This window comes from Alligator sinensis, unplaced genomic scaffold (genome assembly GCF_000455745.1).
Source record: "Alligator sinensis unplaced genomic scaffold, ASM45574v1 scaffold240_1, whole genome shotgun sequence".
NCBI lineage: Eukaryota > Metazoa > Chordata > Crocodylia > Alligatoridae > Alligator > Alligator sinensis.
Window position 1 is genome coordinate 1,078,589 of NW_005841902.1, and position 14,090 is coordinate 1,092,678.

Sequence of the window (14,090 nt, forward strand, 5' to 3'; positions counted from 1 at the left end):
CGGGCCTGTTGACTGTTTCCAGTTGAGCAGGTCAGCTGTACTGAACGGCACGTGCACAAAAACGGGCCTACCCTCAGGGCCCACTGCCTGACGCAAAGGAGCCTGAATTACTAGTTTGGCCGATCTTAAGTGGTCTGCTATTGGACTGAATGTCTCACTGCCCATAGCCCCTCCTACTGCCAAATCGCTTCTGCCTGCATCTGCCAAACCCGGGGACGGCACCCCAGGGCTACTGGGGGTAGTGGTAGACAACGAGCTAGGTGAGCCGGTCAAGAGCCCAGGACTGGCAACTGCGGGTGCCGTGGAAGCCCCCTGTGGCAATGCATGGGGTGCAGAAGGTAGTGGGGGAGCCATGGGAGCAACCAGCAGCTGTGTATCCTCCTCCGGCTCCTCCAGACCTACGGCCTCAATTTTCCGCAAAGCCATTATCCCACTCCCCCCAGATATCCCACAAGACCTCTGAGTAGTCCCATCTCCATACAAAGACATATATGCATCCACATAAAGCATTTCATCCCATTTCCCCTGGCGCCAGAAAATTAACATTTATCTGCCCCAGATGCCTGTCATGCAGCCCTCAATGGCTTGCCAAAATGCAGTAAAGCGGCCCTCCGCCCAAAATAATTGCCTGCCTGTCATAAGCATGCTAGATCAGTAATTCTCAACCAGGGAGCCAGGGCTGATGCCATGAGGTGTTAGGAAATAAGTGACTGCATGAGGAAATAAGCTAAGTAGATAAGACAAACTCAAGACTTGGCCCTGCCTGGATGATCCCCTGCCACTACTGCCTAGCCCCTATGTAAGGAAGTAAGCAGTGTAATTTGTAAATTATTTTTTGAAATTGGGGGCCATTTAACTCACGTAAGCTATGGAGGGGTGCCTTGAGTTCAGAAAAGTTGAGAACCACTGCTGTAGGTTATCATAACAGTGCTAACATTATGTGGCACCTGAGAAAGGATCTCACAGTGTTGTCCCCAACGGACAGTGTGAGTTCGTGCCCGGTGCGCTATTGCCAATGAACACACAGGGGTGGAGGATCCAACTTAATCTTTATTGTTTTCAGTCTGCGCAGAGAGGGGTGCCTGGCAATCATTTGCAAAGCAAGCACCACCGGTTTCTACCTTTGGGTACCTTTTATACATATGTTTGCAAGTGTATCGCTCAGTGATTGGTTACAAGCCACTGACATAAGACGTTCTCTACTGAGCATGTCTCTATACCTATGTTTTAGCCATGTATTTCATTTACATACATATATGTTTCATTAACATACTTTTGCTCTGCCCAGGGGTGTGATTTTTAGCATTATAATGAGACCTTTTTCTGAACTTCTTGCTATCTTATAGGTGTCAGGGAGACATTATCCTGCTGGTGTTAGGGAGGCATTCCATGAATCCTCCGCATCCCACACGCTGTGCTCTGCAAGCATCTCTTAACACACACATACCACACCCCTCCCAGCATCTGCAAGTTGCCTTAAGTATTCGGTCAGATATAGTTTGCAAAAGCTAGATATACCATAAAAAAGATTACATAAAAAGATTACATCAACCATTCCAGGTCAGACCTTTCATTGTCAAGTCAGGTATCCAGCCTATAGTAAAAATATAATACCTATTGCACCTACTTAGTTGTATAATGATGGATTTGCATGGGAAGCCATCTGACCACCTCCCTTCCCAACATGATGTGTTTTTACCTTCAAGAATGGCAAGATTTTTTGAGTAGATGTGATACCTTTTATTAGACCAATTGAATAGCTGGAAAAAAAGTTCTTTGCAAATTTTCAGGCAAAAGCACCCATCTTCAGGTACAGGAAGACTGCTGTTCTTCTGACATCTCCAAGGAATGAAAGAAGCTGAAAGTGTGACAGGAGGTCAGTGAGAATTTAAATAGGTGGAAATTAGGAAAACAATGGGTAGAGAAGGGAGGGGAGAGGGGGAACAGAGCAGGGGACAAAGGGAAAACAATGGGTGAAGGACCAACAACACTGCAACCAAAAACCCTCCAACATGGAATAGACCAACATGGCCACAACCAAAATACCTTCAAGAATGACTTTTTATCTGCCTTATCTTAACATGACTAATCACAACCAAGGGGAAAGCAGGCAACATACTGGAATTAAAAAACATTAATGGAAAAGACCTATAAGGTCATTTAATCCATTCCCCTGTCATTCAAGCATAGTTCCTTAGTATATTTTGTAATGCTCTGCCCAGCCTAGTTTACAGTGCTTTAAGACTTAGGTGATGGTGTTTCCTTCAATCTAATCCACTTTCCTTATAAATAGAGGTATTAAGTCATAAGTCAGTAGAAATTACTCCTGCACTATATATAGGCTTTTGTGTTATTACACATTTCTGTTACTTAACTCTGCTTGCCTTACTGTAAAATGAATAAAATAAAATATCTTAGAAATTTCTAAGGCACTTAGCCCTCTAATAGTTAAACATCAGAAAGAAGAAAAGAAACAAATGGCAAAAATATTGCTTGGTTATATTGTCGTAGTACTTCCAGACTCCAATGAGGATTGGGCCCCATTACGCTATGTTCTGTGTAGAGTAAAAGATGGATAATTATCCTGGTGTATGGATGTGATCTTAATACAAGCATTTTGGGGACACCTTCCCAAATTGTACTAGTATTGATGGAAGAATTAGTGCAAACAAGACAGCCTTTTTTTACCCTGTTGCTCTTTAGAATATTGGATCTCAACTAAGGTAGACAAGGTTCTTTGGGTAAATGTGATATCTTTTATTAGACCAACTAAGTATTTAGAAAAATTGTTCTTTGCAAGCTTTCGGGCACAAGGATCACAATTCCATACCGTGTTGTTACACTTATGATTCATGACCCCCATGAAAATTCTAGTGGAAGAGTTGGGCTCACAATGAACGTGGGGTCACAGACACAAAAATATTAGGAGCCACTATTGTAGACTCTCTCTATTTAGGGTTTCAGTACTTATAATCAGAGTATCAAAGAGCTGTAAGCAGGTAGGGAGCTGAGCAGGACTCAGCTGCAGAATAAGTAAGCTGCCAGGGAAATCTACTGTGCAGTAGTGTATGTCATTGAAAGCTTAGGCTAGTGCCACGAAAGTGATGTGGACTGATTTACACTACCAACAGTTTGGCAGTTCAGAATTGCAGAACACATGTAAACATCTAGTCCAAAGTATTTCTAGTTCACTTTCTCAAATTCTTTGGTTTGGGTTTACACAAAGCTCTTGGCTCAGAGACAATATATTTTATTAGACTAACTAAATCATAGCAAAACCATTCTTTTCTTTGTCAGCTTTTGGGCACAAACACCCTTCTTCAGGCTGGGGAGGAATCACAGATGTAAAAGTCCTCTTAGGTAGAAGAGAAACTCCATTTTGCTCAGGGGATGTAGAGAGTGGAAGTTTATTCCCCCGGGTATCCCCGAGTCCTTTTGTGAGAGTGTTGCTCTTTGATGTGTAGATAAGGCTGTCATCTTCCTGGGTGGTATCCAATGTCAGAGGCAAACAAGGAGATAAAAAATCCTTGTTTAGTAATGAAGTTCACTTTTCCAAAATGGTTAAAATATGATATCTCCCATGTTTCAGGGATCTATGTTGTAGCTGTGTGGGTCTGAGAAAAGAGAGATACACAAAGCCCTTGGTTCAGAGGCAATATCTTTTATTATCATTGCTACTAATTTTTTGGGGCTACTATTTAGTTGGTCTAATAAAAGAGATCACCTCTGAACCAAGAGCTTTGTGTTTCTCTTTTTTTCTCAGACCCACATGGCTACAACATAGATCCCTGGTTTGGGTTTGACCTTTGAAATGTTTTGCTGTTGTGACTCCCTAGACAGGGTCCCATTGACCACTGCTTCACTCACTTCCCGGCACTGGGGGAAAACGTATGCCATAGGCATAGGCTATTCTGGCAACCAAAAGATTTCCCAAAGCACAGAACTGCCCCATACATGCCATGTATTAAGGAAGTGATGATGAAGAAGTGAGTACTGCAACTCTTAACTGCTCACTTAGAAGAGGGCATTCTCAGTGAGCCAGATGAAATAGGCTCCCAGCTATTTTGTACCACCAAAGCAGCAAAATAATAATAATAAGCAGCAGCAGCCACCACCAGGATTTGTTGCAGCACATCCATCCATATTCCTTCTGGCCATTTCAGCAAGGGGTCTCAGTTCTGTCCTAAAAACTCTGAAAATAATATTTTTCCCTCTTGCAGGAAATTCTCATTCTTGCCATACTTGTGCCATTTTCATGATGCAATTCATTCTGTTAACTTGAATTCTATGTTAATATATGAACAGCGGCACAGCAGGTGCAATGTGGGAGTGGAGAGAGGGTGATGGTGAATGATCAATTTTGGTTAACATTTTCTCAGTTGCTACAGCCCATCACATAGCAACTGCAGACAATTTTATTTTATACTTACATGAATCTCATGCTTGTGAGAGGTGTATGACTGACACACCTGGAAATAAAATGCATCTCTTTATTAACATCATCCATTTGGTACTGTGGTAGTAGTGGACAGGAGTTGTACTGCTGTGTTTCCACATTTCTGACTTATGCATAAGAGTTTAATCTCATTTCTCAGAAATATTCAGTCTAACTTTTCCTTGCTGAGGGTACCAATGAGGTGGGTAATTTTTATGATCAGGACATTTGTCCACTAGAATCTGGTCTAAGAACCACACAGCCAGCAAACGGCGAAGTCTTTCAGACTTATATTTGAATTGATGACAAACACAATGCACTTTGCAAACCATTTACTTACAAAATAGGCTATAATATCTCCAGATATACATTGACTTGCTTTTCAAAGTAGAAATTATTTACTCAAAACAATGGCTCTTTTGTTACGACTAATGTAGATCCATATGTAAATGATTTTTTAAAATCAAATGGTATTTATACAACTGACTCTCTCAGCTGCTGCAGGGCTATTATGGTCTATTGTGTCAGTCTGTATTTAGTTTTAAATTGATACTTTTATGCCAAGTCTCAGCTTGCAACACATTTTAACTAACCAAAACAAAACAAAAAAGATATTGTGCATGTTTTGCTTTTTCCCATGCACCAATCTAGTCTGTTCTTATAGTTTCGTCTTTATACATGCTTATTTAAAATCTGCAAATGTATGGTGACTGTCAAAAACATAATTGCTTGGTACTGGTGAGCTCTAACATGCAATGTATTCTGGTAAGTTAACAAGTAGAGAGTGTCAAGAAATAACATTTCCATTGTACATAAGTCGAGGTTTCAACATTTGTTTTTGCTTCAATGCAAAATGAAGCAAAGACTTTAAAAAATGTTTGGTGGGGGAGCTGGGAATGTAGGGATGGGTGACACAAGACAAGGTAGAAGTACATGCACCATATAGAATTACTAAAATCAGAGATGCATAAGATCTTGTGAGCCTGAGGTCACTTCATAAGATGCTGTCATCTGATAGGTGACACCCACACTTGAAGTGAAAATAGCCCAGTGCACTCGGTCCAGTTATGGAAAACAAAGGTCCATGTCCCTGCTCTGCATCAGGCAGTCTGCCAAAACAAGTTAGCTGTCAGGTCAGCTCTCTCTCTCTTTCTCTGACCCAGTGAATAGTTTAATTACTCAGGCAAAGTGAAATCCCAGTTCTATAGTCCGCTGGTTCAGACACTTGCCTGAAAACGTAGAAGATCCAGGTTTAATTCTGTTCTGTCTAACACAGAATCCCAAACATATGTCCTAACCACTGGGTTATTCTGAGACAGCTGGGTCTTCCTCCCTTCCTATCCCACACTGGACCCGACAAACTGAAAATATGTTTAAAACTTTTCAGACACCTCAACTAAATGGGCCTTTTGAAATAAAAAAAAAAGTTCCCTCCTACTAACCCTATGTTCTTCACCTGCATGAAAAATCTACCAAGATTCTGCCTTTCATTATTATCATTATCTTCTTGTATTATGATAATACTTAGAGGCCCATCAATAAAGGAGCCCCATTCTGTTTAGCACTGTACAAAACAGAATAATAGTCAAAGAGTGGAAGAAAAGAACTATCATATCCAGCTTGACTTGCAAATGTCATGTTACATAGGTTAACCAGGTATTTACTAGGTCTGTGTGAAGAGGCTAGTATTTGCTTCAGATTCAGCCAATTTGGGGGACAGTGATCAGATTTGGTGATTTGAATCATTGTCCCGAATCAATTCGGCCAAATCCAATTCAGAGGTTTGGCTGCTGCCAAATCAGCTGAATCTCCGAATGACTCAGGACCCATCCCCCACATGCTCTCAATGGCTGCCCTGCTTAGCCCCAGCTCCCGGCTCTTTGAAAAAAAAAAAGCCCCCACTCACCAGCTGCTGCCAGGCGGGGGGTAATCCCCGCTGCCCCAGCCTGCTCCACGCCATGTGGGGGGGTTCTCTGCCATGAGTCCCCCAACCCCCACCCACTCTCCAGGCCCCTCCATGGCTGCCCTGCCTGGCCCAGGTCCTGGTTGTTTAAAAAAAGCCCCAACTCACCAAGTACTGCCAGATGGCAGGGCAATCCCTGCTGCCCCCCACTGCCCCCTGATCCCCACCCACTGTCTCAGAACCCGCATGGCTGCCCCGCCTGCCCGAGCTCCAGCCTTTAAAACAAAAACAAAACAAAAAACTCAGCACTCACCAGCTCCTGCCAGGCAGGCAGGGGGTGATCCCTGCTGCCCCCCACTGCCCTGTGCTGCATGGAGGGCTCTTCCACAAGCCCCCAGATGCCCTAAAGCTTCTGCAGCATCCAGTGGGTCTGGGTTTTGGGTTGTTTTTTTTAAAGGGCTGGGAGCTGGGCCAGGCAGGGCAGCCATTGGGGGATTGGAAGAGTGGGCAGGGGGCGGGGGGCACTCAGGAGGAAGGGGACACAGGCAGGGAATAGGGCCTGGCCAGGATCCCCCCCATGGTCCCCTGTCCCTTCCTCCAGTCCCCGCTCCCCCGCCCCCTACTTACCAGCATGGAGTCTGGGTCCAGCTCCCTGTTGCAGCCAGCAGGGACTGCCTGAATCACTGAAGCTCTCCAAATTGATTCAGAGAGCTTTGAATCAATTTGCACCTTTTAATTGGTCCTCTGATTCAATTCCGATTCAGAGATTCGGCCACCGAATTGGGCTCAATCTCCTCCGTATCGAATCAGCACCCAAAGCTTCATTCAGCCCTAGTATTTACAAGAGTAACCGCTATTAAAAGGCAACTGTGCTGAACTGCCTTCATTACCCAGCCTAGATAGTGGGGCAAGTAGCTTTGTAATTCAATTATGCTTTGGGTATTGAAAGAAAATTAGATCCTGAATGTATCATATAGGGTGTTACCCTACAGGCCTGTCAGTTTGACCTCAATAGCATGCAAGGTTCTAAAAAAACAAATCTGAAGAAATTACTAGTTAAAAACATGGTGATACCTGGGAAATGGAATAAAATACAACATGCTGCCAAATAATAGATTGTGCTTACCAAAAGTAGATATTAAAGAAAGATAACTTTCTTTGACAATAACTGATTTTCTGGGCAAGTGAAATAAAGATTTTATTTATCTGGACTTCACTAAAACATTTGGTACACTGTCACATGGGAAATACGCTAAAATGGAAAAATGGAAGATTAGTACAAGAATGGTAAGGTGGATAAGAGCAGGTTAAAGGTGAGGGGAGTTACTTATGGAGTTAGTCTTTGAATGAAACCTAGTTTGATATTTTCATTAACAATCTTGACACTAAGAGGTAGGAGTGTACAAATGAAATTGGCTGATGGTTGGTTGAGAAGCATTATTAACACAGAAGATGAGTGAACGATCATATAGAAAGAATTTGATGACCCCAAGAAGTGAAGTAATAGAAATGAGATTAAATTTAATAATATAAAGGGCAAGGTCATGTACTTAGGCTGTAATAAAAATCTATTCATCATTTGTGAAAAAAATAGATGTGGAGAAATACCTGGTGTATTAGTCAGGACAACTACCAGCCACCAATTTTGTAGCTGTGAAAAAGATAAATGTAATACTAAAATGTATCAGATGAGCTATTTCCAGTAGACACAGAGCAGTAATAATATCTCTTCTGCAATGCTATGTACAATTCTGGTCACCATTACACAATAACAATAGAGTGCTCACTGACCCAGTGCCTGGCTGACCCACCTCTCTCCCCAGGGGTGGGGGCAGGAGAGGAAAGCACTGTGGGAGGCTGGACAACCCAGGGGTTCCCTCTAGCACTCTATAGAGCATGTAGATGTAACTTGAAGCTGCTAATTTTGAAGCACTTCTAAATAGGCCTGATTTCCCCTGGTGTCATTCTTGGAGCACTCCAAATGGTGTGAAGCCTTCCAGATATTACATGCATCTTCACCCTTAATACATCAGGTATGAGCACAAGAGAGGAAGAAGACCCATTTAAACTATAAAGGACAATCATATCACAAAAACAAGTGGTTGCCATGAACAAGTTTAGGTTATAAATTAGAAAGTTTCCAGACAGAAATAGGAGGGAGCTTCCAGAACAGTTTTCCAATGGAAGCAATCCAGACAAAAAATCTAACTGGCTTGAGATAAAACTCAATACATTTATTATTTAGGGAGTATCTGATGTGGTTATCTCCAACAGCAGGGGCAAGACTCCAGCAAGTCCTTTGCTGCCCTATGTTCTCATGACTCTATTGAACAGTAACTTATTCCACAGGTAATTCCATTCATTTCAAGGACATTATTAGAGTGGTGTACTACTCAACATGACTAAGGGTGAAAATATCTGGCCAAGAACATGTAAGTGCTAAGTTCTGTCACAAATTACATAAGCTACGAATCCAGCTGCCAACAAGTTGATCTCAGATTCTTGTGCTACTCATAGCATTAACTGCTTAGCTGGAGCCCTGTCATGTAACTTACCAGGTGTTGCTACAGAGCAGTACTTCAAAAGAAAAAAAAAATTCTGTCAGTCACTCAGTAACACAATCCCGAGACAAGCGGTGTTATTCAATGTGAGTGGCTCAGATCTCCCCATTTGTTTTTGGAGACGACAGCACTGAATTCTTACAAGTCACATGGAAGTCATGTTCCAGTGATTTTCACTTGTCAAAGAATAACTGCTTCCTCAGAGCCAAATTATGACATTGGTAGCACCTGCCAAAAATTATAGCGAAGATCAAATATGGCATTCAGAGTTGGTGCCCTGTAGCCGTCTGGACATGCCACTTGGTGTTTTACAGACTTCATAAAATGAAACTGTACGGGTTCATTTATTTTTCTTCCCATTGCTGCACTGATTCAAAATAGCTCATGTCAGCACATCCAAATAAAAATGAGTGACTGATGAAAAGATCTCATCAGTGACTCCCACAGCCCACAGTGAGTCTTATTGAAAAAGAGGAACCCAGGGGTAAAAGTGACACTGCAATCACACAAGAGAATCCATATTTTAGCAGAAGAGGAAGCTACTATATTACAAAAGTAAGCTCTTATTGATTTGATAGATTATGCTATCTTATATTTAGATTAAATACAATTTTCTCTTATCTTGGTTTTTTTAAAACAATTAAATATATGTGCAAGTACTTTTTGCATTTTTTCCTGTTAATTCTGTGAAGTGTAATACTTCTTTTCTTTCCATGATTTTTATTTTTATATCACTGTATACTGTATGGAAAATGACAAGTTCTCCAATGTAAACTCATTCTAATTTATGTTATGCTTATATTAATACCAGTTTCATACATTTTACTTTATTGTATATCTGTTTCAATATATTAGAATTTGTGGTTACTCACATTCTCAAGTTACAGGTTTTCTTCACCTAATATATGGCTAAGGAAATACTTAAGCTTAGATGCATCCTATGTTTCAGGGGTGTAGGTTGTAGCCGTGTTGGTCCAAGGACATAGGCAGACAAGGTTCTTTGGGTAAATTCAATATCTTTTATTAGACCAACTAAAATAGTTGGGAAAATTCTTCTTTGCAGGCTTTAAGATGCAAACACCTTTTTTCAGGCTGAGGAAGTGTCTGCACTTGTTTTGTGCTCTTCCTGGATAGGATAGAATAGAACCACCCAGATAGCTTTGCTGACAACATGTTGGGGGGTTGTGGTGTGCCATGGATCCAATGTCTGTGTTTAGTACATGATTTTTTTGTATCCAGTAGGTGGATGAGGTGGGGTTTGTGGGCTCTTCTGCAAGGGGTGGTGTGTGGGTTCCCTTTGGGGATTGGAGCTGGAAGGTTGGAGAGAGAGTGGTTGTCTTGTGGAAAATGTACCCCCACAGCAAATATTCTTGTGGTATCCAGGTGGTTTTATTCTATCCTATCCAGGAAGAGCACAAAACAACTGCAGACACTCCCTCAGCCTGAAGAAGGGTGTTTGTACCAAAAGCTTGCAAAGAAGAATTTTTCCAACTATTTTAGTTGATCTAATGAAATACATTGGATCTACCCAAAGAACTTTGTCTCCTACCCGTATATAATTTTTTTTCAAAATTCAATTCAAAAGTAAAACTTTAAGAGTGCATTTTGAACAAATACACTTTAACAGATGTAAAAACCTGCATAATGCTCCAGACTTAGGAGGACAAATTGCATGCAATGAAACAGGAATAGATAACTAATTAGTACCTGATAAAAATAAGGTAACTCAAGGCCAAGATACTGCCTTAGGGCAGGATCTAATGACAGTTAAAGTTAATACAAGCCTTTCCATTGCTCACAATTGATTTTGAATCAAGCCCAGAATATATTTATATCAAAATAAGAGAACCCAGGTACTCGTATTCAATGCAAAATGAAATTGTTTGGATGTGCAGACTGATGAAAAATTTTCAATTGTCTTTATGTGGAAGTGTTTGGTTTGGTCAAAAAAAATTATGGTTCTTTTTAGGGGGTGTTGGAAATTGATAGCATTTTAACATTCTCTCCCTATTTTTCACATAAAGCAACAAGATATTATTTTTACCTAATACTAACAAACAAGATCCATTCCTAATTTTACCACTTCTGCTGGTGCAGACCCCAATAGGAAATAGTTACCCATAGAGGGTGGAGTAGGGAAAAATGTAGCAGCAGATATTGGTTACACTATCCCTTTAAATTTAAAGGAACTTTAAGGCAGCAATAGGAAACAACAGTGCTCCAATTATGTTTGGGATTGTGTAGTAAAGGGGCATGAACAGGAGATTTGGGACTGTGCTGATTTAATACCTTCCTTAAGAATGTCTACCTTCATACCAAATTTACAGAACCAAGTTATCCTGGCACAAGTACCTTTATAACTGCCTATACTGTAATTACATGTAATTGTCACTAAACCTATTAAGTGACAACTGCACAGGTATTGTGCACAGACCAGCTTTAAACAGAAATCAAAACAACTCCTCCTTGGCAGAAACCATGAGAAAGAGTTGCAATGAAACACAAGCCAATCTCTCCCACTGGGGGAATTTCCTTTGGACCTCAGGAAATGAGATTGATGCATAGTCTCAGAGTCTCCCCAAATAATGTAAAACATAGATTTTTTTGAAGTGCAATTTCTGTGTCTGACATAATAGGAAAACATTTCACTACAGTGCTTGAACTCATGACTCAAGTTGACTGTACATTTGAGATTTTTCTTTGACAGTGACTAAAATTATTCTTACCATTATATTCATATTTTATTCTACATGAACATTTCCTATGGAAAGAAACAGAAAAAAGAAAAAAGAAACAGATTAATCCCTGTAAATCCTGATATGGTAAAGAAATCATTTAATATCATATTTCTGGCTTCTGACTTACAGTCAAAAACAGAAAATGACCCGTCTTGGCAAAAAACTAGTTTGCCCTTTCTTGTAATTCTTAGATAGCATTTTAGCAATTTAACTCACATGAAAAATTACCTGTTATTAAACCTCAATTGAATATTTACAACCACATGCATCATACAAAAATATCCATCTATTCTTATCCTTTATTTTTAACATGATTAATATAAAGGGAACATACCCCATGCTTACTAGGAGATATAAATAATAGACTCTTCTTACCACAACTGTCACACAGATTAGTAGCCTCAGCCACTTACATCATGGAAATATATTTCAATTAAGCACTCTTGACTAAAGCATTTGAGCCCATGGTGCAAGGCTAGGCACAGCATCATAGCAAGTCATTCTACAGTTATGACTATGTAGTAGAACACGTCAAAATGTCCAGGCATTTACTTTCTTACAGATCTCTGTTCAGTTTTATATATCAAAATGTGCACAGGAAGAGGTCCCTCATCACCTGAAATGAATGTAGAAACAAACATGCTAAACTGTGTCTTCCATTCTTTGCTCACTTCTTACTGAGGTAAAATTTCTAATACCTGAAGTGCTTGATTGGGATTTAGTCATACTAAGTGTAGATTCATCATGATGTCATCTCAATCCATCATATACTACAGTATAAAGAGAAGAGGACTTAGAGGAGACTTAACTACTTTAGTGCTATTTGAATCCTGCGATTTCTGAAAGCCCTTATGTACAATATGTGCAATCGTATTTTGTGTTACAAAGAGAAAATTTGCCAGAATGAGAGATAATCAACAATAAAATTTCAAGTTATACCAAGAAGAATCAATGTGTGGTAGTGGTTGGTGACTCCCTCCTGTGGGGCACAAAGGCATATCCACTTGCTGGCCTGACTCCTTGGCTCAGGAGGTCTGCTGTTTGACAGGAATCCACCTCCGAGATGTCATGGCAAAGCTGCTCAGACTCATCTGGCCCTCTTACTACTTTCCCATACTGCTCATGCATGGGGACACTAATGATACTGTTAGGGGCGACCTTGAACCGATCAAAAGTGACTACATGACTCTGGGTGTAAGGGTGAAGGGGACAAAGGATTTTCATTGATCCTTCCAGTCAAGGGTGAAGGGGACAAAGGATTTTCATTGATCCTTCCAGTCAAGGGTAAAGGGGACAAAGGATTTTCATTGATCCTTCTAGTCAAAGGTAAAGGCCTAGAGGCAGGCACATCCTGCAGATCAACACATGGCTGCATAGATGGTGTCATCAGCAGGGCTTTGGCTTCTTCAAGCATGGTGTGGTGTTCGGGATGGGCAATCTTTCATGCCCGGTGCAAGCACTGGCCCGCCCCCTGTCTATGGGTCAGCCACCCGCCTCACTCACCTGCTATGCCTTAATGTAATAATATTGATGTGATAATTAGGCAGGAGGCTGCCCATTATACAACCCAATTTTGGGGGAGCTATCCACAGCTCCGTTCCACCCCTACACCAAGGCCCAAGCCTCGCAGATGACATCTCAGGCAGCCAACTCAATCGTCCCCTTTGCCCACTAGCTGTGGCCCCTTCCCTGGGACCTTCAGATTCCCTTTAAGCCCTGGCCCTCTCTCAGGCCAGTCGGGACCCCAAGCTTCTCTGCTCTATTTGGGCATCGCTCGCAGTGGGCCCCTGGCCCTTTTGACCCCTATCTGGGTCCTGGGTCCAGCACTGAGCAGTCAGGTCCCTTGGGTTACGTCTAAGCCCCCTGCCTGCACTCAGGGATCAGGGTCCCCCATTCCCAGCTCAGGTACTTCAGAAAGCATGCCTGGCACCATGTGGTCACTCCCCACAGCAGGCTGAGGCACTTCAAGAAGCTTACTTGGCCGTCCCTGGATTAGATGGATCATATAACTCACCCAAAGGTGAGGGCTGGGGTTAAGGCATCCCTACCTGCCTTTCACCAGGGTAGTAACTGGCCTGGTACTTCCTGGGGGCTCCCACACCACTGGGAGTCCCACCCAGCCCCCCCATTCCCAACAGGGTGCAGTTTTAGGTCATGCCCAGGACCAGAGACTCCTGCTCCTACCTGTAAACTGTTCCCATGCAGCAGCTCAGCCAGATAATGTTTCTTGCCTGCCTCCCAGCAGCAAACTGCTCTTGTATATATAAGTGGACAGAGTTTTAAAATGACTACCATAATCAAGCACCTGTTGATTGCTTAATCTAGCCCTTAAAGTGGTAGGCACCACTGGTACCCCGCCACAGTGTTCCAGAAAGATGGACTGCTGAGAAGGGATGGGGTCCACTTGAAGAGAGGGAAGACCTAGTGAGGAGGGCTTTAAATTAGGTTCAGCA